General features: G+C 35.4%; 1 protein-coding gene across 4 annotated transcripts in view; it reads right to left on the bottom strand.

Moving 5' to 3' along the window:
• Positions 1 to 26,387, bottom strand: part of STAG1 (stromal antigen 1) — a 402,324-nt gene that overhangs the window by 239,485 nt on the left and 136,452 nt on the right. The window lies entirely within an intron of this gene.

The raw sequence follows: 26,387 nt of genomic DNA, 5'->3' as shown, positions 1-26,387 counted from the left end.
ATACACCAAATAAAAAGATTCTTAAAATACATAAAACAAAAACTGAACTTAAAAGAAATATGCAAATTCATAATCATGTTTCATATCTTAAATATATCTCTCAGTAACTGTTAGAATAAACATAAAAATAGTAAATATATAGAAGATTTGAAAAGCACTAATAATATATCTATAAAACACAACACGAACAATTGTAGAATACATATTGTCTTTAAATACATTTTTGAACACTTACCAAAAGACCAAAGAGCAAGTCTCTATGAGTTTTTAAGGACTAAAAAAATACAGAGCACATACTTTGACCATAATGGATTTAAGTAAGACATCAGTCTTACTGATGTCACAGTACACATCTAAAATATCCTCAAATGTTTGGTAATTAAAAAATGTTTTGAGCTGAATGATAATGAAACACATTATCAAAATTTGTAGAATGCAGAAAAACAATGCTTAGTGGGAAATATACAGCTTCAAATACTTACAAAAGAGAGGTCTAATTCAATGATTAAGCTTCCACCTTAAGAAACTATTACATTTTCTTATATAAGTTGTCCTCATTTAGGGAGTAGGGAAAGATAAGCAGTATAATTTCAAGATTATCAGGAAGAATACTTCATTTTTCTTTTTTTCTAAATAATCTCTACGTAGACCCAACATAGAGCTGGAACTTACAACCCTGAGATCAAGAGTCCCATGCTCCCCATTCCCCATGTCCCTCCTCTGAAAAAAAAATTTAAAGGAGTCACATGCTCTACCAGCTGAGTCAGCCAGACACCCCACAATGATAATATACCTACAGTCTCTCAAAGAGAAGGTCTAAACAGAATATCTACGTTACTAGTTATAGCTACACAATCATTCCAGCACCCAAGCTGACAGATGCTCTGTTACTCTCTATAAGAGGCTTCCAAGGTTGACCCTGAGAAATCAGTATCCAGCTGATGGAAAACAAAAACACAGAAAAGCATGGCAGATGTTTATAATTCAGGCTTAGAAGTCATACATATCACATTGGGTAATACTTCATTGGCAAGAACTTGTTAACTAGCCACATTGCGAAGAAAGGGGAGTGGAGACACTGAGTGTCCATTTGCCAATACCCTCCTTGAACTTATTCCACTATGAAAAGGGAAAAATAAAACTTTGGTAAGTGGACAGTAACGTCTGCCAAAAGCTGCCCCTCTGGCTACAAATATTCATATGCAGGCTTCTTCCTTCACAGAAAAAATACTTGCATGAATATTGTAGTACTATTTACTGGAGCAAAACAGCTTAGCAATCTAAATATCTACAAAGGAATGTTTCACTAAATTATGACATATACATACAGTAAAATGAAATATAACTATTAATACAAATGAGCTATACCTATGTTAGCACTAATTACATAAAAGGTTGTTTATGACATACTAAGTGAATAAAGAAATATATATGATTCTACATTTAAAATAACATCACATACACATACATATAAAGTAACATGGAAAAAGGTATGAAAAAATTCAAACTGTGACACTGATAGGCTTGCCCTCACTTCATTCCAAAACGTTCAAGTCTGAGACTTTACTATAAAGAAAATCTCTAAGAACTTAGCCACATATTCTCATGAAAACCATAAGCAGCATTTGAATCACAGATTACAGTAAAATGAGAAAAATAATTACATTTGCTGTAACAGTTTTCTCATATTCTATTAGAGGATAATAAATAATTTTAGGCAGTTAGAAAAATAACATTCTAAAAACTGGGAAAGAACTAAAGAGAAAACAACAAAAACAAATCAGGGTTTCAAAGAGAAAATACAAATATGTGGCATAGAATAAGTCAATGTTGTAGTTAAAAATGAGTTTTAAATTTTCTTCTAAGGTTTTAATAAGCTAAACCTAAAGGAAAGCTCAATCAATTCAATCTGGATCTCTACACAGTACAGTGAGTGCATATTCTTCAAACTCTAGTAGATAAATGTAGTTCTTTCAACAGGCTATTTGATAAGACCTTGGTTAAGCAGACAAGGACACAAAGAATTAGTATTCTATACTCTTGCTTAAGAGTAAATTCATTTGCTTTGGAGAAACAAAAGCAGATGGCACAGATAACATGCTACATTATAAACTAAAGGCCCTAACTAGAAATCTTAAATAAATAACTGTATAATAATTACTATTTCAATGATTTTTTTCCATGTAGCTTTTAGCAATATGGAGTACATGCTTTCCATAAATGTAAATGTAAATACTGCACAGGCAGACTACAGTTATTACTCCAGGAGACTAGACTGTTATTTTACCCTCAGGTATAAGCTAAAATGTTCTGGTTTTCAGAGCTCTCCAAGGACTTTTTTTTTCCTGTTGTTGACTCTTTTTTGTTTTGGTTTTTTTGTTGTTGTTTTGGTTTTTTAAGTTAACACTTCAAGGGAAAAACGGATTGATCCTCCACATGTAACGCTATTTCTTTCATTCCCACTCCTTTTCCTCCCATATTAACTAACTGCAGTTTCTGGCCAATGTGATCCCATCACTGCCTTTCTACTTAACTATATTATTGCATAAATTAAGAAAAATTTGATTTTAAGCTCAGGTAAATGCTGTGACCCTTGAAGTGGCAGGACAGATTTTATTCCATAGTTAGGAAGGGAATCATAGGTTACAACAGCATTTCAATACCATTTTTCAGACAAATAAACATAATGTCCCATACACAGCAAATTTCATACTTCCACTTGATACTAGTTTTGTCTTTTGTTTAATACTATCTGATTCGAAACAGAAAGACATTATCAACAAGTATACTTTTCACTTTAATTTGATAACCTACCTAGGTTTAAGCCTGAGTACTGTAATAGTGTATCTAAATAAAATGGTACAGGAATGGTACATAAAAATTAAAATAACACATTAAGTATCATTGCTCTTAATGTCAAGCGTTTATAATATCTCTCCAGTTCATAACATGTCTTTACATTTGTGATATTTATCTTGCAGAAGCTCTCATCTGAGAAATTTTGGCAAATAAGGGCCTGAATATAAGTTGATGCACTCTCCCTCTCCATCACACTTCCATTCAGGACAGAACTGCTAGGGCAAGCAAGGTAGCAATGCCTTCAGGGTGCAAGCAAGTCTATGGATTCTTTTAGGGGTTGTCAGAGAAAAGTAACAGCACAAAATTAAGTTACTTTTTGAGCTAAACATGAGATCAGTAGATACCGGCCCAAAGGGTTTCAGGAAAAAAAAACCTAGGAAGACTGCAACTTCTTGTTCCTTCAAAAATTGGAGGCTTTAGAGATTAATCTTCCTTGGGACAGTAGAAACCCTGTGGTATATGGTCCTAGGAGGGCCTGCTATAAACTCTTGGCCTCAGGGGCATCTAGATGACTCAGTCCACTGAGTCCACTGAAACCACTCTTGGCTTCGGCTCAGGTCATGATCTCACAGTTTGTGGGATCAAGCCCTGTGTCAGGCTCTGCAGTGTCAGCGCAGAGCCTGTTTGGGACTCTCTCCTCTCTGCCCCTCTCTCTGCTCACTCTCTCTCTTAAAATAAATAAATAAACATTAAAAAAAATAAATTATTGGCCTCAGAAGAACCACAAGGGATCACTATAATAAGATGAGTTACCTCCTAGTCTTAAGGCTGGGAAAGTACTATCCAATTAGCAGAACTGTTGTTTAATGTGATACTCATAGGAATGAAGACTATGACAGTATTTATATGTGAATTTGTGCCAAAGGAGGGATCCTAATAATTTGACGTAACCACCCAAACTTCAAGCCTTAAGAAGTCAAAGCAAAGGGCACCTGGGTGGGTCAGTCAGTTGACTGCCAGACTCTTGATAGCAGCTGAGGTTATGGGGCTGAGCCCCCTGTGGGACTGGCTTCATGCTGAGCTTGGAGCCTGCTTGGGATTCTCTCTGTGAAATATTCTCTCTCTACTGGTGCTCTCTGTCTCTCTCTCTCTCCCAAAATAAATATTAAAAAAAAATAGAAGTCAAAGCAAAATAATATGCCTAAAAGACTTACCAAACACGAAGGAGAAAAAAACATTATACTAGGTATATTTGAAACAGATGGAAACTTTAAAGAGCAGAAAGAACGTTCTAAAAGTTTAAAAAAAAAATCGAATTTAAATACTCATTAGCTGAATGAAAGAATAATCACTGGGGGAACCTGGCTGGCTCAATCAGTAGAGCATGTGACTCTTAGTCTCAGGGTTGTGAGTTTCAAGCCCCACATTGGGCATGGAGCCTACTTAAAAAAGAAAAAAAAAGAAGAAAAAAAGGAAAAATGAATTTAATGGAAAATGAATTTAGTGTCCTAGAAGTTCAGTGGGGGGAAAAGTCTCAACATGAAAGAAAAATATACAAAAGGAATTCACAAGGAAAGGAGTAAAATACTTGGCAGATGTATATAGGAGATCTAACATATACAAGTGTTTAAGAAGGAAAGACAAGGAAGAAACACAATTAAGCTGATCATTTTAAGAGGAAAATCTACCTTATCAATAAAAGATTTAAATCTGAACATTAACATGGCTTATCTAGTTTCTGTCAGAATGGGAAAATGACACATATAAGCATAGGTAAAATTTATGAATTCAAAGGAAAAAGATAAAATCTTACAAATATCAGCACCAATAATTAAACACAACATATACAAATTCTACCTCCACATACAGAGCATCCATCTACATTCAATGCCTCTCTTTTAAGATATGCAAATAGGGGCGCCTGGGTGGCTCAGTTGGTTGGGCTTCCAACTTCGGCTCAGGTCATGATCTTGCGGTTTGTGGGTTCAGGCCCCGCGTCGGGCTCTGTGCTGACAGCTCAGAGCCTGGAGCCTGTTTCGGATTCTGTGTTTCCCTCTCTCTCTCTGACCCTCCCCCATTCATGTTCTGTCTCTGTCTCAAAAATAAATAAACGTTTAAAAAAAAAAAAGATATGCAAATAGCTGCTACCACCAGACACTTGAGGAAAACCAATTTATTGTGCCTCAGCACCAAAATTACCCCAGCGGTATCTGCTCTGTAATAATGGACTAGACTTTACAAGCACTTCTGCTTCACAGTAAGCACTATGTTAAGCTTTAGTAGCACAGAGCTCTGGAAGGATAGTCCAGGAGGAAGGGGGACTTCTTTTCCTGGTTTCAAAATGTTAAGAGTTTTGTGTTTTTATTCTTGCTGCAAAGTCCAACGGTGGTGGTCTGTCTCTTCCTCATGCTAAGAGTGTGCAGTTCTTTGGAATTTTTGTGCCCCAGATTAGGATTGGATGATTATCCTCTTGATGCAGCCCTCCTAACACTGACAATGGCCTGCTCAAAGTTTCATCTGGCAGCAGTACCTCAACTTCCATTGTAGTACTGTCCACCACAACCAACACAACTGTATCTCAGAATGTTGTTTCCTGCTGCCTAGCAAATGTAAACCAGCTCTGGCTAAGGCATAAGGCAATCCAGTGAACTCTGTCATTCAACAGGCTGCAAACCCACCTTCTCCAACAAGGTCCAAACCCAAGCCTGAGGAAGGGGACCCCCACGAATCCAAGTTTTTCTCTCCTTGAGAAATTTCTTTAAGCCCTAGGGTCTCATTCAGAGTTATCCTTACATCTTTAGGGGCACCTGGGTGGCTCAGTTGGTTGAGAGTCCAACTTCAGCTCAGGTCATGATCTCGCGGTTTGTGGGTTCCAGCCCCGCGTCGGGCTCTGTGCTGACAGCTCAAAGCCTGGGGCCTGCTTTGAATTCTGTGTCTCCCCCTCTCTCTCTGCCCCTGCCCTGCTCACACTCTGTGAATCTCTCTCTCTCAAAAATAAATAAAACATTTTTAAAAAATGAGAGTTATCCTTACATCTTTATAGTTATTCCTTTATCATAGTTTACTAATTATATATAATTATACCAATTCAAGAAACTGTGTGGTTTCTGACTCCTGATTCAATCCAGAAAGGTTCAGAACAAGGAGTGGTTCTAGAATATAAACCAGTAAAGATTAGATTTGGGGACTGGTTTGGTCATGTGTTTAGGATTAAGCATAGGGCTGAGCTCTTTGCCAAGGAAATGGGATGATCGTAATCTATGGCATGCAGTAGTTTCAGAAAACCAATCAAGCTATCACCTTTGGTACACTGTGATGAAGCACCAACTCAAGCACATTCTTTGAAAGCTTAAGTGGCCACTATATTTGCCATTATGGCAGTAATGATGACTATGGACAGGAGTACAAGTTGTTAAAGTTAAAACTGTTTCACAATTGTTAAACAAGTTGTTACAAGTTAAAATTGTTTCATTATATCACTCTTTATATTTAATTCTTTACTACATCTAGACTTTGGTGTATGGTATGATGTAACAAATCTACCCTTCTGTGTATACCTGAGAACTTAGAAAATGACAGGTTCAAGTCCATTCTCACGCTTAAGTGACAATGAGAGAGCCAGAGAGCTTCTAAGATTCCCCTGAAAGAATTATCTTCTTTCTTGTAGGTATGGGACTGATAATGCTGAAAATCAAGGCAAAAATTTATTTGTGTAGGTTGCTGAGTTACAACAACAGTTGAATTTCAGTCTCATCAAGTTTCTCATTTGAAAATTAGGACCTGGATCAGGAATAAATGGGATTCTGAAACTGAGAAGAGAGATATCTGGTTTGTCCTAGATGAAACTTAACAATTTTGAATCTGTCCTCATTCCCAATTCCCCTAAACTGCACTTATAATTGGAAGCCTCCAATACCAGTAAAAGTAGTTTGCTTTCCCAGTGTCTGAGAACACTAGCTTTCCTTGGCTTGAAAAATCTGATTATTTCACATAAGCAGATGCCTTGAAGGGGGATGCTCATTCTTTAAGACCCACAACCAGCCCCATTACCACTATATCCATAACTAGGGTCAAATCTCAGTATGCTCCAGGAATACATGTACACACAACGACACAGCAGGAAATAGCTTACATACTCAACAGAAACTCAAGGGCCACATGTGGGAGTGGATTCTAGAAGCATTTGACCAAGGAGGATGGAATATAATGCTACATCAGGCCAAACTAATGGATATGGGTGCACTTACTGGAGACTCCAAATTTAATGTGTTAGTTCACGTAGCTAGAAATGACTGGTTGGTGAGCTAAAAGTAGCCTTTAAAGGTTGAGGGACAGAGCTTCCCTGGCACTGATACGGAAGGAGTAAAGAATCCAATGATTTAGGGATTTAGGAATATGGGACTGGAATTATGTAAGAATTTCATACCCCTACTCTTCCTCAACTATGCTCCACAAGAGAGCCCAGATGGCAGTGAGAACCACATTAGTAAAAGGTGGATCTATACTCTTTTTAAAATTTTTTTTTCAACGTTTTTTATTTATTTTTGGGACAGAGAGAGACAGAGCATGAACGGGGGAGGGGCAGAGAGAGAGGGAGACACAGAATCAGAAACAGGCTCCAGGCTCCGAGCCATCAGCCCAGAGCCTGCATACTCTTTTAAAGGTCTGTGGTTAGTCTCCTATGTAAGCCAGGTATAAGTGTAGGGGATGCAGCCATTAAGAAAACCTCTCAGGTTTCAGTGGAGATGATGGGATCCAAACACAGCCCAAGTGGCCACACTTAATCATTAAAGATAAGGTAGGAATGTAATGCTGTTAAGAGCAGCAGGAACATACTGGTAATCAGAATGTCCTGATCTACAGAGATCTTTGGCAACAGATAATGACTGGAGTACACCTAGGAACAAAACTACGAACAAAACAGGCCAAAGGCCTCCATAATACTATTTGATATATACAACAGAAAAAATTCTAGATCCAGTAGCCAGAAGTCCAATTTGTATTAACCAACACAGTGGAGAATTATAACTTTCTCACCACTTGTCAATTATGGGTTAGCTCACAGATCCAGAATACACTAAATGAGATGGAGACCAGGTCCCTTGAAGAAAAATCTTGCATAACTATTACACGCACACACCACACATCCTCTAATCCTTCCCCAGAGACTTGCAGCCATTAATTAAAGGTACTGAGCATTGTTAAAAGGAAACATCTACACATTTCATGTATAAATAAACAAAGTCTCTCAAATGACCTTAAATTCCTGGGGATTCAAAATGCTACTGTGGTCTACTAGTTAAATTAGGGGCTTATGGTGGTCAGGTGATACATGGGGATGTAAATCAAGTCTGGCTGATAGCATAAATTGTCCAATGACCCATCCTATGGTTATTTCCTTGGTTTCTAAATATTTACTTGGAACAGACATACTTGGCAACTGGAAGAACCCCAATATGGACTTTATGCATTAGGTAAGGGGTATAATGGTAGGAATGTCTGAAGTTGACAGAACTTCCCTCTATTACCAAAACAATAAAGCAGAAGCAATACTATATCCCTGGAGTGAGTGCAAGGTTTCATCGAAGACTTCAGAGAAACAAAGGTGGTGAAAACTATCACATCCCTGTTAAACTCACCAGTTAGGCATACATAAGAGTCAGACAGATCATAAAGAACAACTATGGATTATCATAAACTTAATCAGGTGGTGACTTTCACTGTAACTGCAATCCCTAGCATTTGATATGCAGCTACTATAACCAAGCTAATGCCTTTTTCTCCAATTAAAAAGGACCAAAGTAAGTCATTACATAATGCCTAGAAGAGATGAAAGGATACCTTCCCAGTGTTGCTTCTGTGCTATGTTAATTTTCCTGCTCTCGTGTAGTTGTCTTGGCCATCTATTGTCTCACAATTTCTGTGATTCAGAGTCTAGACACAACTCACCCAAATCTTCTGGTTAGGGTCTCGCATTGCTGCAATCAAGGTGTTTACTGTTCTATATTCTTATTTGGAGGCTCAAATGGGGAAGAATCCATTCCTAAGCTTGTTTACATTGTTGAAAAAATTTATTTCCTTGTACCTGACCTTCTGCTGGTGACTGGACACAACTCTCCAAGCCAAAAAGATACCCATAGTTCCTTGTACACGGGCTTCCCCAACATATCAGTTTGTCAAACCAAGAAGGAAAATCCCTAGAGCAAGTGTGCTGGCAAGACAGCATCTTATATAACATAACGTAATCAGAATCGCCCTCCCCTTATCTTTGCTAGAATTGATGGTTAGAAGCAAGCCACAGTTCTCAATGCAAAAGAAGGGGTAAAGAGCATGAATAATACCAAGAGAAAGGAGCCATGAGGGTCACAGTTGAGTCTGTCCACCACAAGTCTACAGATACCTTCATCATCTTTACATTACACAAAATTATCATGCTACTTCACTACTTTTATGACATATCCCCAACCATGGAATGGCAAGATACTTCACTGAGATAGCCACTGGTCTCTACATTATTTAGGGGGTTATCTCCCAACCTCTATTTTACATATGTCTTACTAAGGCTTTAAATGTATTTGCTACTTCCTGATAATCCTATTCACTTAATACAAGGTTGTCAAAATTAAAATTATGTGGAATAAATACCAGAAAAAAAATGAAAAGAAATGAAAACTTTAAGGAGCAGGACTGGGGGTGGGCAGGAAAAGAGAGAGGATTGCTATGTGGGTCACTGTGCCATATGACTTTTCTTTTAAATCATGTACATGTATTGCTTAATAATAAAGTTCGGTTTATAAAAAGAAAATAAAGATATAGATAAAAAATAAATCGAAACAGAAAGGCTGAAATGGCAAAATTAACACCAAACTGACATTAAAGATTAGAAGCACTAAACAAAAATAAGTATTATATAATGGTAAGAAGCTAAGTATTGAAAGTATTTAAATAAGTAAAATATTTACTTTGTTTGCTTTTATAGCCTTATAAGCCTTAAATCCAATTTTTCATCTAAATTTTTTTCTAAATTTTTTAAAATTTTTTGCTCTGAAGTATGTTATTGGAATCCTTTTGACAAAACCAAGTATTCGTTTATGATAAAGAAGTCAAAGTGGTCTAAATGATATGTAAGAGTCTCAAAATTTCTAGGCAGTTTTTCCCCTCCAGTAAGGTGACAGCTGCTCACAGGCTAATGCAGTAAAGCTAGATGAAGTTCCTAGAATTTGCCAAACACCAGATAGGAGACATCCTCTGTGTTAGCAAAATGCAGAGCAGCCACAGAGAAAGGATGTGGCTCTTCACTTCTCATCACAGCCTGTAGATTAAAGTGGCAGGAGCCATTATGTAGGCATCCCAGACATCTCAACAGCACTTCTCAAAGAGGGTAAATCCCCAATTTCAGCCCTTCAGTCACCAGATTACTGCCTAACCTGTGAAAAGGTACTGCCCCACCTAGGCTTCAGAATAACCATACTTTATTCAGAGGTAACATGATGGACATCTTAAAACACCTGAGTTCATCATCACCGTCATGTTCTGTCAGGGCCACCATCTGCCACTCCATCTCACACAATCCACTCACCACCGTGGCACTGTGGACCAGCCTGCAAAGACCAGGGACATGAAGGAAGCAGTGCAAAGACAGAGCAGAAGGCCAAGGCTGCTGCCTCCCCGAGTTGTAGGGGAGGGAGCCATTGCACACCCCCGTGCACAATGCAGCATGTACACATCCTCCAGCAAGGCATTCATCGCAGAGAGAGCGTTTAAAATTGCCTCATTATATTACTCTTTATATTTCTTTACTACATCTAGACTTTGGTGTATGGTATGATGTAACAAATCTATTTTTTTCAAGTTGTTAATCAGTTATCAACTACAAAGGGAAAGGGACAGATGGAACACAATTTTTAATTATTATATATACTTAGGTCTGCTTGTGTTCAACTGATTCATCTGCCAGTTGTTGAACCAATGACTTAACACTAATATTTTTTGTAGTTTTATGATACAGTCTACTAATTAGCAGAGTGAGCTCCTCATTAGTCACTGTCAGAATTTTCTTGGCTAATTAACTTTAACTTATAAGTCTCAATCCAAAAATAATCCCTAAAGTTTTTATTGGTTCTGCATTATATAAATTTTTTTAAAACTTTTAAAGGAAACATAATTGGACAATAAATATTTCAGAAAATATTTCTTTTAATCAAAGAAACAAATTTCTGATAATCTGAACTGCCACCATTTTTCTCTCAAAATGACAAATACTATGTTAAAATGATGAGTCTTAGTGTTACCAAGGTTTTGGAAAATGAATTTTTCTTTAATTCAAGTACAATTAATATTCAGTGTCATATTTGCTTGAGGTGTACAACAATGATTCAACAATTCTATACATTTTTCAATGTTCATCAAAATAAGTGTACACTTAATCCCTTTTATCTATTTCACACCCATGACCCAAACCGACTCCCCTCTGGCAACCACCAATTTGTTCCCTGTGTTTAAGAGTCTGTTTTATTTTTTAGCCATTCTTTGTTTACTTGTTTTGTTTCTTAAATACTTTATGAGATCATACAGTATTTGTTTTTCCCTGTATTTCATGTAGCATTATACCCTAGGTCCATCCATGTTGTTGCAAATGGCAAGATCTCACTCTTTTTAAATGCCTGTGTAAAATTGTGTGTATGTATGTACCACATCTTCATCCATTCATCTATCTATGGACACTTGGGTTGTTTCCATAACTTGGCTATTATAAACAATGCTGCAATAAACATAGGGACATACGTACCTTTTCAAATTAGTGTTTTCATTTCCTTTGGGCAAATGCTCACAAGTGGAATTACTAGATCATATGGTAGTTCTATTTTTAATACTGTTTTCCATAGTGGTTACACCAATTTACATTCCCACCAATAGTGGATAGGGGTTCCTTTTTCTCCACATCCTTGTCAACACTTGTTATTTCTTGTATTTTTTATTTTAGTCATCCTGACAAGTATAAATGTTGGTATTTTGATAGGAACTGCATTACATCTATAGATTGCTTTGGGTAGTACAGATATTTTAACAATATTGGTTCTTCCAATCCATGAACATAGAGTATCTTTCCATGGGTTTGTGTCACCTTCAATTTCTTTCATCAATATTAAGTAGATTTCAGGTCAGGATACAGGTCTTTCACCTCCGGTTAAAGTTATTCTTAAGTATTTTATTCTTTTTGTTGCAATTGTAAATGGGATTGTTTTCTTAATTTCTCTTTCTCCTACTCCATTATTAGTGTATAGATATGCAACAGATTCCTGTATGTAAATTTTTTATTCTATGACTTTACTGAATTCACTTATCACTTCTGATAGTTTTTGGGTGGAATCTTTATAAAGTTCTCTCTATATATAGTATCAGGTCACCTGCAAATACTCAGTTTTACTTCTTTACCAGTTTGGATGACTTTTATTTCTTTTTCTCCATTGACTGCTTTGGGTAGGACTTCCAATACTATGTTGAATAAATATGGTAAGAGTGGACATTCTTATCTCTGATCTTAAAAGCAAGGGGCTCAGTTTTCACCATTGAGTATAATGTTAGCTGTGGGTTTTTCATATATAGGCTTTATTATGTTCAGGTATGTTCCCTCTAAACCTACTTTGCTGCGGGTTTTTATCATGAAGGGATGTTGTACTTCGTCAAATGCTTTTTTCTGCATCTGCTGAGATATGTTTTTTATCCTCCTCTTATTATAAATGTAATGTATCACTCACTGATTTGTGAATACTGACCCACTCTTTGCATCCCTGGAATAAATCCCACTTGTTGATGGTGAATGATTTTTATAATGTATTGTTGGATTCAGCTTGTTAATTATTTTGTTAAGGATTTTTATATCTATGTCCATCAGAGATACCGGGATGAAGTTTTCCTCTTTGGTAGTATCTTTACCTGACTTGGGAATCAGGGTAAAGCTAGCCTCATAGAATGATTTGGAAGCTTTCCTTCCTCGTATTTTTTGGAATAGTTTGAGAAGTATAGTTATTAACTCTTTAAATGTTTGGTAGAATTCACCTGAGAAACCATCTGGTTCAGGACTTTTTTTTGTTGTTGGGAGTTGTTTTTCTTTTTTTTAATTACTGATTCAATTTTATTGCTAGTAATCAGTCTGTTCACATTTTATTTCTTCCTGAGTCAGTTTTCAGGTTTTTATGTTTCTAGGAATTTCTTCTTTTTTTCTAGTTGTCCAATTTGTTGGCATTGCAAATTATGTATTTTTTTTTTCTAAATGTTTATTTGAGAGAGAGAGAGTACGTGAGAGCAAGGGAGGGGCAGAGAGAGAGAGGGAAAGAGAGAATCTCAAGCAGACTCCACACTGTCAGCAGCAGAGCCCAATGCAGGACTCAGTCCCACAAACCATGAGATAATGACCTGAGCCAGAATCAAAGGTCAGATCCTAACCTACTGGCCACCCAGGTGCCCCCAAGATAGATATTTTCAATGCTGATAGGATTAAGGGGCTATTTGGAAATATTTCTGCAAAACCTTTAAAATAATGTATTTTGATCCAGTAGTACTAGTTATATGAATCACTTATAAAGAAAATGATATGGGCATCAAGATTTCTAAATGTCTAATTTTATTTAAAATGAAAGTTACAAAACAATCAAAACAGAAACACAAATTATGAAACACTGTGCGGTGAAAAGCCCTGTATCAAAAAATACCAAAATAAAATAAAATACCAATAGGGAAAGAATCATTCTACTTTCATACAAGTATAATTTTAATATAAGTCTAGAACACATAGAAATACACCAAAATATTATTTTTTAAGATTTTATTTATTTATTTTTAGAAAGCAAGCATGAGCAGGGGAAAGGGGCAAAGGGAGACAAGGAGAATCTTAAGCAGGTTCCATGCTCAGCACAGAGTCCGACACAGGGCTCGATCCCACGACACCAGGATCGTGACCCGGGGATCATAACCCATGTGAAATCAGGAGTCAGAGGCTTACTGACTGAGCCACCCAGGTGCCCCTAAAGATTTTATTTTTAAGTAATCTCTACATCCAACGTGGAGCCTGAACTCACAACCCTAAGATCAATAGTCATGTGTTCTTCTGACTGAACCAGTCAGAAGCACCTATACCAAAACATCAAAAATTAGGATTATGGGTAGTACTTTTCTTCCTCTAAAATTTTTTCCTAGCTTTTTGATAAGAGTTTAATGCAAGATAAATAAAAAAAGTAGTAATATTTTAAAATTATACATCAAAAAAACTCTGCCAACAATTTACTAGGTGCTGACTATATACATTTTACTATGGAAGGTGATATGATGAATACAAAAAGTGCTTACAATATTTCCTGATAATCAAAAACAATCTAGGGGGAGTAAGGAGGCATCCAAAGTATGTACCTAGTGTCTGGTGTAAGAGCAGTTCATGTATTAAACTAGACTGGAGAAGGCCCCCCACGCTTTGAGCAAAGCTAAGGGAGTTTGCCTCATATTGAATAAGAGGCTTCTCAAATAATAGTTAACTTTTACCCCCTATTTCTCAGTAAGCCATCAGCAGGAGCTGTTAATGAAAAATAAAAGCAAATGTTCTCTGCTACTTGCTAATGGTATGATATTAGACTTTAAGTTTGGATTCTATAATTTAATAATTCAAGATGTTAATATTTCATGAACCAGCAAATCTCAAAATATAATTTGAGAGATCAGAATGGGATGCCAACAATTTAATAGTAAGAAAAAAGGGGAAAAAGGAGGAAGAGACACTCATTATTACATGCCTATATTTTTCTCTTTTGTTTGAATTAGTATCAAAGAATTTGTGGAACCATTCTCAATTTGCTATGCTTCTTTATACAGTCACATCCCTTCTTTAATATAAAAGATAATTGTATCAAAAGAAATCAACTAAAAATGTCCAAATGAGTTATTTTTATTAACCTAAGCATCTTATTCTAAGCAGCACTTTCTTAGGTAAGTTTTCTAATACATGTATTAAAAGAACATGATTAATTTGGGGTAAGGGACATTACATATGTTTGGCAAGGCCTTTCCTGGATCAAAGCATGACTTCTCAGAATCCTTCTCCTTGTATCTCTTCCCCAGCCTTAACCTAAATTTTAACATAACATATTCTAGAACTCAATAAAATAATCTATTTTTATTTATAAAATATCTTCAATATAAAATACCTTCAGAATCAGAACCACATTAAGCCACTGAAAAGCAAGCTCTAAATTTCATAATATAATTTGTCACACAAACAGGACGCTTACTAAAAGATGAAGGATGGTGCTATTAATAATTATGCTACAAAAAGCCTATCCTAAATCCTACAATATGTCTTTTCAATCTCTTAAATTACTTCCAACTGCTTTGTGTTCAGGCTAGCTTCAACCACCAATAGAACGTTATCCTGGAACTTCTGCTCAAGTAGCCGAAAACCTAGAGTTTAAGTTAACCTAGCTATATTTTTTCTCTTCCATCTTAATCTGGGATTCCTTCTGGAATCCTTCTGTAATTTATGAAGAGACTAAATACCAGGAAAACAAACAGATCTAAAAGGATTTTTAAAATAACATCTTAAAAAAAGATATCCTGCCAGTGTTTAATAACTGAAGAATAATCTGCTGTTGTATATAGTATGGAGTGAAGGTGTGAAATGCCTAGTTCTGAATGATGAGGAAGTGATATAGCAGATCTAAGAAATACGGATGGATATGATGGAATGCAAAGCCTAGCAAATATATAGTAAGGAATTACCTCAACATATATATAATATATAATTTTCTTCAGTTTAAAAAGAATTTGTAAAGTGTTTTGGTGGGTAGGGGAAAGAGATCTGCACTATATATGATTAAAGTTAGTACACAGCATAATAAATGGTACAAGCACACTCAATTATTACTGAAAGTATAAGTAAGGTATTTTAGCCAGAAGCATTAAAATAAGTTAGGTCCCCCTCTTTGATAACAAAACTAGTAGAAATTACCACATTTCATGTATTATTTCTTATATTAACATATTTCTTATATTATTAATAATAATACAAATACTTGTAAGAATGTACATAAAGGCATTTTTCCTAAAAATGACTTCATAAAATAAAACCATTATATTGATATAAATATATATAGATACAGATAGTAACAGTCATATCTTTACTTACTTGTCCAGCCTTTGAACATCTGCATAAAAGATGACATAAATGTGGATGATGCCTTTGGAAGATTAGTGGATATCATGAAGAGAATTAATACTACCTGGAACACCCAGGTTTAAGGCACAGCATGACATAAGTACTGGAACAATACAGCAATGTATTTACCAAAGCTAAACATGTGAAAACTGGTAGGTACCTTTGGATGTAACTGAATAGAGGCTATGAAAATTCTTAATTAGAGTTCCTAGCTTTTAGGACTTAAGTTCTAAATAACTCATACACAATTAATGCTCTTATCCTAGCACTAACCAGCTTTTACAATGTACTGTCTTCTGAAAAAAATAAAATATTTACTGCATATCTTTCACTCTAATTATCTAAAAGTAACTGTGGCATGCAGATTTGTGTTCTCCTTTCCAGAGTGTGTACAAAAATGGGAAAGCAAGTACCTAGCCATGAATTACATTACCCAGATCACCATCACCTTCGTAGCCAAAAGCTTCTAAGAAGTAGGTACTACTCCATTCTCTCTATCCTTCCACCCACTGAATGCAAACAACACTGTGGCTCTAGAGGAAAGAGGGTCCAAAAAATGGAAGGAGCATGATCCCTGAATCACTATATGAAAGAGAGATGTCTACCACTAATTCTGGTACAGAATGGTTAGAGAAGAGAAATTATGTCTATCATGCATAACTTTTATAGCATGTAGAATTACTCTTATATAGCTGCTAAATTGTTAAGAACAGGTTAAAATACCACAAAGTTAATTTCAGAGAGACATTCTAATTACGTGTAAAAAAAAAAAACAAAAAACAAACCCAAAACCCTACTTTTAAGTAAAAACCCTACTTTTAAGTGAATATCAACCTATCATTTGAGGATTTTCAAATGGTTATGAAATAAAATAAGCAGTTTACATCTACTGCCCTAAAACATTCTGTATATATTACTTTTCATTCTAAGAAAGTGGGGGAAATCAAGACTAAAGTGCTTTGAAAAAAACAACTAATTAAAATACTATGTAACAAAACACACACAAAAACTGGAGACAAAGTTTATGTTTAGAACTTCCTTACTCTTCTTCTCAAACAACCTAAGAGTTTTAAGGCTCTAAATTGTGAAATATTCTGACCAGTTCTTATCCTTGTAGAAATTACGAGCAGGGGACATCCATGGAAGCGTATATTGAGACTGCTTTCTATTGGGAGAGTAATTCATCCCTGGCCCTCTTCTCAAAACAGGCAGAGCTAGCAATGTCCATCTCATCAAGGATCTTAACACTTACTGAAACTTTCAAGCTTTGCAATGAACATTTAGAAATTCAAACGTTATTATATTAACACTTTTATCCATTTTAGTAATTACTCAGTGATGCATGCAACTTCCATGAAATCATTACATAACTTATCAATTCAAACACAAGTTAACAGGTAAGATTTAATAAATAAACTCAAAGGTGCTTTTTCACTTTCTTTGGTGTAGTCACAGAGTAAAATGCACTCAGCTAAATCTTGGGAAGAATTCCTCTGCATTTTATATGTGAGATTTGGCAACAACTCCATTTGTAAATTAGAGACTAGGAAAAAATCAATGTCCTTTAAAAGTCCAAGTTTTCTTTACATCAGAACAAAGCTCCCTCTTTGACAAACTATTCTCTAAGACACCCATATCTCTTTCCAATTATATTTCTTTTTAAGTTTTTTACTTATTTATTTTAAGAGAGGAAGTGAGTGGTAGAGGGGCAAAAAGAATCCCAAGCAGGCTCCGTGCTAATCACACAGGGCTCAATCCCACAAACCATGAGATCATGACCTAAGCCAAAATCAAGAGTCGGCTATTCAACCAAGTGAGCCACCCAGACACATGGCAATCATATTTAAATGGATAAAACCAGTTTTCCTTTCAGAGTCAGAGAAAGACAGATACCATACGCTTTCACTCATATGTGGATCTTGAGAAACTTAAAAGAAGACCATGGGGGAGGGGAAGGGGGAAAAAAGTTAGAGAGAAAGAGGTAAACAATAAGAGACTCCTGAATAATGAGAACAAACTGAGGGTTGATGGGGGGGGTGGGGCGGGGAGTGGGTGATGGGCATTAAGGAGGGCACTTGTTGGGATGAGCACTGAGTGTTGTATGGAAACCAATTTGACAATAAATTATATTTTTAAAAAAATCAAAGAGAAGACTAAACTGTGTCATTATGTACATTTGATTTACAGTCTGACTCCAATTTCTTATTTATAGAAGTTATTATTAGTACACTAAGATGATTACTATTAATCTATAGTTTCTCATGACATATTATCAGATCATTTGATTAGTAGGATGGATTTCCTTTCCCTTGTATGAATAGAAAATCTATGAAGGCAAGGATCGGGCAAGTTTAGTTCATTTATATCTCTAGCGCCTAACCCAATGCCTGAAATAATCAGTTTTTGGTGAATTTTTGTTGAATGAATAAAATGTAAATCCAACGTTTTTAGCTGATATCTGAAGGTACAAAATTCAAATGACAATGGATTATAGACACTCATTTAAATGCTGACTAAGCTCATAACTACTACAATGACAAATATCCATTACATTAAGTAGCATGAATGCTCCAAAATTCAACATATGTTTCAAAGTCAAAATGCCCACACCAAATTATTCCCATACCTATCCTCCAACACCTCTCCTCATGCAAATTTTCTTTCAGTGAACACCACCATGTCAAACAACTAGAAATTATCTTAGATTCCTTCCTTTTTCTCATCTTTCAGAATCATTCCAAAGCCTTAATATTTATAGAATCTGTCAGTTCCTCTTCATCCTCACTGATACTCTATAAATTTGAACTTGCATTTCTTTCCAATCGGATCAGTAAAAAAACTAGATTAGTAAGAAAAAAAGTCTGATTCAAGCCCTACACCCTCCAAATCATTATCTAATCTGCATCCAGAAAAGTATTTCTAAAAATGCTAATACGATGAAGTCTTTTTCTTTGTAAAATGCCATCAATTTCATAAAAAGTCAAAACAATCAATGTTCATAATCTAACCTCTCTCAGCTCTATTTTTACTAGAATATCTTATGCCATCTGTGGTCAGAGGTATAGATCTCATCTTGTCCTGTTTCTACTGTAAGAAATACTCTCTGCCACTGCATAGCTAATTCCTACTCCTCTGTCAAGTCTCAGTTCAAGTTTTATCTATTCAGGCAAGGCCTTCCATGACCCTGTTTCTAGACAGGCCTAAGTGAACTTTTAGTGTTTTCAACCCACCCTGTATATCCCTTTCACTAAAGCAGTCTATTACATCTTTTTCCCATGAGAATATATTCCATGAGGATGAAAGTGTGGTTTTAGTTCTGAATATAAAGCCTTGGATTATAGGAGGTACACAAGTCTCTATTTAGCTAGTGAAATGGATTCTTTACAATTCTGATCGGGAGAAAAGATAAGACAACAGTAAAGTCATAAATAGTTGTAGGAATCAAGGATGCTGAATAAACAAAAGAAATCAGGTCCTTTAATACAAATTTTATCAAAGCCTTCACATTTTGTACCTCTCCAAAGGGGAAGGGATATGGTCCTTTTCCAAACACACTGAATACAGAAGTCTTCCTTTGGGGAAGCATTTCAAAAACACCTATCTATTTTTATTTCAGATAATAAACAAGAAAGACAGGAAGGTAAAGAGCACTCAGGTTCAAAAACACTTAACATTTTACAACCACACTTGTTTCTTTTTGTTTCTCTTTCAGTTTCAGTTGTAGCACCCCACATACACCTCTCTAATCCCATTCTCTTTATCCTATCTTCTCAGTAAGTAACCAGTATCAACAACTTGATTTTAAATAATCTCATGTACGTGTTTATGCTTTACATAAGTGGAACAATGTATTATGTATCATTCTGTAGCTTGCTTTCTCCTTTAAAAACACACTCCAAAGGTAAGAGAATTAAAAGCAAAAATGAAGTATTGGGACTTCATCAAGATAAAAAGCTTCTACACTGCAAAGGAAACAATCAACAAAACTAAAAGGCAACTGACGGAATGGGAAAAGATATCTGTAAATGACATACCGGATAAAGGGCTAGTATCCAAAATCTATAAAGAACTCACCGAACTCCACACTTGAAAAACAAATAATCCAGTGAAGAAATGGGCAGAAAACATGAATAGACACTTCTCTAAAGAAGACATCCGGATGGCCAACAGGCACGTGAAAAGATGCTCAACGTCACTCATCAGGGAAATACAAATCAAAACCACACTGAGATACCACCTCATCCAGTCAGGGTGGCTAAAATGAACAAATCAGGAGGCTATAGATGCTGGAGAGGATGTGGAAAAACGGGAACCGTCTTGCACTGTTGGTGGGAATGCAAACTGGTGCAGCCGCTCTGGAAAGCAGTGTGGAGGTTCCTCAGAAAATTGAAAATAGATCTACCCTATGACCCAGCAATAGCACTGCTAGGAATTTACCTAAGGGATACAGGAGTGCTGATGCATAGAGGCACTTGTACCCCAATGTTTATAGCAGCACTTTCAACAATAGCCAAATTATGGAAAGAGCCTAAATGTCCATCAACTGATGAATGGATAAAGAAGTTGTGGTTTATATATACAAGGGAATACTATTTGGCAATGAGAAAGAATGGAATATGGCCTTTTGTAGCAACGTGGATGCAACTGGAGAGTGTTATGCTAAGTCATACAGAAAAAGAGAAATACCATATGTTTTCACTCTTATGTGCATCCTGAGAAACTTAACAGAAGACCATGGGGGAGGGGAAGGGGGGGGTAAAGTTACAGAGAGGGAAGGAGGCAAACCATAAGAGACTCTTAAAAACTGAGAATAAACTGAGAGTTGATGGGGGTGGGAGGGAGGGAGGAGAAAGTGGGTGATGGGCATTGAGGAAGGCACCTGTTGGGATGAGCACTGAGTGTTGTATGGAAACCAATTTGATAATAAATTTCGTATTAAAAAAATAAAAATAAAAAAAAAAGAAAATGCATTTCTGAAATATATCCATAATGGTGCCTAGAGCTCTAGTTCAATCACTATAGAGAATTTAAGTGTTCCAATATACCACATTTTATTTATCAATTGTCCTTTTCATAAACATTTAGGGTTTTTTAAAATTTTTTGCTGTTACAAACAAAACAGCAATAAAAATTCTGCATTTGCCTCCTTTATATATACCAAAATTTCTCTAGAGGTTACTTCTAGGAATTGAATTGCTTTATCTTCAAAGTAATTTTTTTCTTCAAAAAAAAAAAAAAAAAAAAAAAGTGGCTTCTACAGTGTAGGTACTCCTTATATATTTACCAAATGAATGCAAAATGGATAGGTCATTCAACTTTTCTTAATACTGCCAAATTTTTCTCCAAAGGGGTTATTTCATATTTATACTCAGAACAGTTGGCACTCTAGTGCCTTACTGACTCTTAGCATCTTCCATCCTTTTAATGTTACTCAATCTGATGAGTGTGACACAGTGTTTTATACTGTTACAGCCAAAATTTTATTCTCTCATCCTCAGTACTTTATTTGAATGGGCTCTTATTTCCTATCACATGTTCTAATTGATTATTACTGCTATACAGAAGGCTGATTTTTTTTTAATGTTTATTTTCTCTCTAGGAATTGTGCCCGCCCAATGAACACTTTCATTAGTTCTAATGGTCTACAAAGACCATTTATCCCAAAATTTCTACAATTATGTATTCTGTGAATATAAATAATATTATATCTCCCTTACCTACATAAGGAACTTCTCTCTTGTTCCTAATTCACCAAGAGTTATTGTTCATCACAAGCATCACCTAAATTTTATCAAATGCTTTTTCTAAACATTTCGCATCAGTTCAGATAAGGCTCGGTTCCCGCTTCCATTTGGTATATTATAGTAAAAGATTTGCTAATACTAAACTATCCTTGCATTTGTAAGATAAAACCTCTAGGTCTTAAAAATGTATTGACCTCAAATTGTTAATATTTTTATTTAATTTTCTACCACTTTTTCTATTTAATTTCCATTTCTACTTTAATTATCTTTCTTCCTAAGTACTTTCAGATTTGCTGTTTCTTCTAGTTTCTACTGCTTTTGCTAATATTAATACATTTAAGACAGTATATTATTTAAGTAGTACTTTAGCTGGTCCCACTATTTTTACTAGCAGTACTTTCACTAACATTCACTCATCAACTCTGTATATTTCCTCTTTATCACAAGAATTACTTAAAAGTACCTTTTTACATTTGTAAGTATAATTTAGAAGGGGAATTTATTTTTTGTACTTCAATATTACATGTACTGGAGTCAGACAATAGGATCAAGTATTCCTTGATGAAGTATTTCAAGATTTTTTTAATCCTCCCTGTTCTGCAGTTTTACTATACTATTAAGAGCTATGTAATTATTTTCACTTACCTTGCTCACTTCTGAGAACAAACTCTAGATCTGAGGAAATATGTCAAAGAAATTTTTCCAAAATTATCTCTTCAAAAAACAATGTCTTTTCTATTCCCTTTGACTTCCTCCTCTGGCATATTCTGGAACCCTTCAGAGCTGCTCTTTCCTATTTACTTCTCTGGGCTACATTATAAATGAATGCCTAATGAAGGTCAATTCCTGAATTCTACATTTGATGGCATCCATTTCCTTCAGCAAAACTAATTTACTAAATTTACCCCCTTTCTGTGTTACATACAATTTCTTCTTTCATCTCTCCAGTATCTTAAATATACTTATTTATTTCTTTTACTACTCATCCCTCCCCATCTAAAGTTTTTGTGATCACCTCTGCTCATTGTGGTCACTCCACTGCAGAACCAGATCATATAATGTGGGCTTAGAACTTCCTGCTCTAAGGTAATATTGTGAATTTTTAAAGACCCAGTCACCATAAGTGAAGCAGACATTTCAATCCAGGTCCTGGTTTTAAGAACTGTCTGCCTTCTCCCTTTCTTTAGCCCTTGATTTCCCATTAATGAGGTTTTAGAGCAAGTTATTATCCAAATGAAGACCCTCCTGACTATTAAAAAGGTCTCTACTATTAATAACTACATAGACAATAAGCATAAACTAGGGGTTTGAAAGGTATCCTGAGATATATGATCACCCTAAACAGAAGCTTTAGCTTATGTGGCAGTTATCAGTGGCTTTCTTCAGACTCCTTTGCAAGTGTAGAGACTCATGTTAGGCCCTGGCTTCATGTAATTAGCCTGACTCTATTCCTCTATGTTTCATGAAACATTTTTATTCCTTTTAACACACAAGAACCAAACTCTTGGCTACAAGTACCTGCTTCTCTACACTAAACCCAATACTACTTATCATTATATGTTATCTTCTACTTTAAGCATAGAAACATTTAGTTTCTAAACTCATTAATGTCTGCATTCTTTTTTTAAAATTTTATCTATCATTACTTTCTGTTTGAAATGAGGTAATAAACAGCAAGATTAGTGTGCTACTTTCAACAAAAGAATCTTATCAATTTTTTAAACATGTATTCCCTTTATTCAGCAACTACTTTCAGGAATTTGTTACAAAAACACTCCCACATGTAGATTTCAGGAGGATATAGGAGGATTCAAAGAAATACTATTTTTAATAGAATAAAACTATTCTAGTTTATATGGATAGTAAATTAGTTTTAGTAGTATAGTTTGTACCTTACTTCTTTTTTAAGAATAAAGCAACCCAAATAAAAACTGTTTAAATAAATCATGGCCAAGCCATGTTAAGAAACAGTATGCAAACATTAAAAATTACAAAGTAAATTCACAGAGGAAAAAAATCCCACAATAGAATGCTGAATGAAAAATAAAAATCACAGAAGTTTGTAGATTAATTTGAACATAGCTAGGAAACAAAAATATAATATGAATAATAAAAAATTATACCAAAGTAAAAAATGTTTTAGGCAGAGGTCAAGGAAGAATAGAGACAAAAAGTTGAAAAGGTGGGTTAAAACCAAATTATGGAAAGCATTAGTGTCTGAACTACTTATCTTTACCTTTCACAAAATGTGAGTTCAAAAGAATTTAAGCAAAGATTGTTAGTATGAAGTAGCATTAGGGAAGAGTAATAAGAATAAAAAATATAGAACTCTGGACAAAAATGAAAAATTTGTTTTAGTTCCTGTTTGTTTCAAATACTAGGCCAGATTTTATTGACATTAAACTTTAAGGATTTTGGGGGTGCATGGTTGGCGCAGTCGGTTAAGCATCCAACTTCGGCTCAGGTCATAATCTCATGGTCTGTGGGTTCCAGTACTGCACTGCACTCTGTGCTGACAGCTCAGAGCCTGGAACCTGCTTCAGATTTTGTGTCTCCTTCTCTCTGTCTGCCCCTCCCCCTGCTTGTGCTCGTTGTCTCTCAAAAATAAACAAACATTTAAATATTAAAGATGTGGGGCGCCTGGATGGCGCAGTCGGTTAAGCGCCCGACTTCAGCCAGGTCACGATCTCGCGGTCCGTGAGTTCGAGCCCCGCGTCAGGCTCTGGGCTGATGGCTCGGAGCCTGGAGCCTGTTTCCGATTCTGTGTCTCCCTCTCTCTCTGCCCCTCCCCTGTTCATGCTCTGTCTCTCTCTGTCCCAAAAATAAATAAAAAACGTTGAAAAATAAATAAATAAATAAATAAATATTAAAGATGTTTTCATATTTTTAAAAAGCTGGTATTGACCTTTAATACTATATACATTAAAAGTATCTTTATATATACAAATATCTTGCAAAATAAAGTTTTACGTGAAAAAAAATGAAAGCAAAGTACAGAAATGCAATGTTTAAATTTATACATAAAAATAAACTTCCTTCATTTTTCTACTTGTGTTTCCACCTAAAGGTGGAAAGCCATAAGGCAGATCTCAAAAATAAAACATCTATTATTTTTAAATCTTATTTATGTAACTTATAGTTTGTTCATTCCTTCAGATAACTGGAAGTTCAGTGTTTCTTTTACCATTAGCATCATCACACTATTCCACCTCCCTCCCTTCCCACACAAATTCCAAGACTCCTGATCATATCAATCTGGTTACATACATAAAAAGCAGTAAAGACTAAACTCCCTTAACGCAAAAGGATATACAGGGAGAAAATAAAAAGTATACTAAATAAAAAGTTGTAAGAGTAAATCTGTTTCAAAAATTACCTAATTTAAAAAGAAATTTTAATGTTTATTTTTGAGAGAGTGTGTGAGCTAGGGAGGGACAGAGAGAGAGGGAGACACAGAATCTGAAGCAGGCTCCAGGCTCTGAGCTGTGAGCACAGAGCCCAACACAGGGCTCGAACTCATGAACCGTGAGATTATGACCTGAGCCAAAGTCAGACACTAAACCAACTGAGTCACTCAGGCACCCCCATAAATTACCTAATTTTAAAGAAATTAAAAATGAAGTATCAAAAATGAGCAAATAGTGAATAAACATATATAACTTTAATCAATCACTGGTGATCAAAGAAATGCAAATTATTCTGGATTACAATTTTCACATATGTTATCAAATAATTCCTAAATTTAAGTGTTGCTAGGCACACTTCTGGTGAAAGATACACCAGTAAAATTTTGGGGGGAGTAATGTGATATTTATCACAGAGTTAAGAAATACCCTTTCACCAAATTACTTTACCTCTAGTGTTTTAAAATGAAAAAAAGAGGGGCTCCTGGGTGGCTCAGTTGGGTAAGCGTCTGACTTTGGCTCAGGTCATGATGTCTCAGTTTATGAGTTCGAGTCCCACATTGGGCTTTGTGCTCACAGCTCAGAGCCTGGAGCCTGCTTCAGATTCTGTGTCTCCCTCTCTCTCTGCCCCTCCCCTGGCTTGCACTCCGTGTCTCTCTCTCTCTCTCTCAACAATAAACCTTAAAAATATTTTTTTAAGTAAATAAATAAAATGAAAAAAGATCTGAAGACATAAATATGAACAATGAATAAATTCTATAACAGTAAAAAAAAATGTAAGGACGTACTAAAAGAATAGTAAAATAAGGTTTATCCTTATAATCCTTATAATGAATTAGTTAGAAGTCAATAAATAAGAGCTTTTGCAAAATATTTAATATTTGTTAACTTAATGAGAGAGGAGAAAGAAGGTTATAAAATCACATACACACATAAAATAATCATGAACTATTAATTGTGGTTATTCCTAGTTCACTACATAGGAATTCTATTTTATAGACTTTTTTCTTTTAAATATTGTTCAATACACATGTTACTTATATTAAGTGAAATTCTAAAAAATAGACTACAGCAATAAATCTTCTCTTAGGCAGCTATCATATGCAAGTCATTTTACTCAGTACACTGTAATCGAAAAGTGCATCTTACCATTAAACAAAATGCCTTTGTGACAGTGTTTACAAAACAAGTAAAACAAAGACAAACTTAAACTTCTTAATTATACCATCAGCAGAAATA

Source organism: Panthera leo, chromosome C2 (assembly GCF_018350215.1).
Source record: "Panthera leo isolate Ple1 chromosome C2, P.leo_Ple1_pat1.1, whole genome shotgun sequence".
Taxonomy (NCBI): domain Eukaryota; kingdom Metazoa; phylum Chordata; class Mammalia; order Carnivora; family Felidae; genus Panthera; species Panthera leo.
The sequence above is the reverse complement of the archived record's forward strand: the minus strand, read 5'-3'. Positions and strand labels throughout refer to the sequence as shown.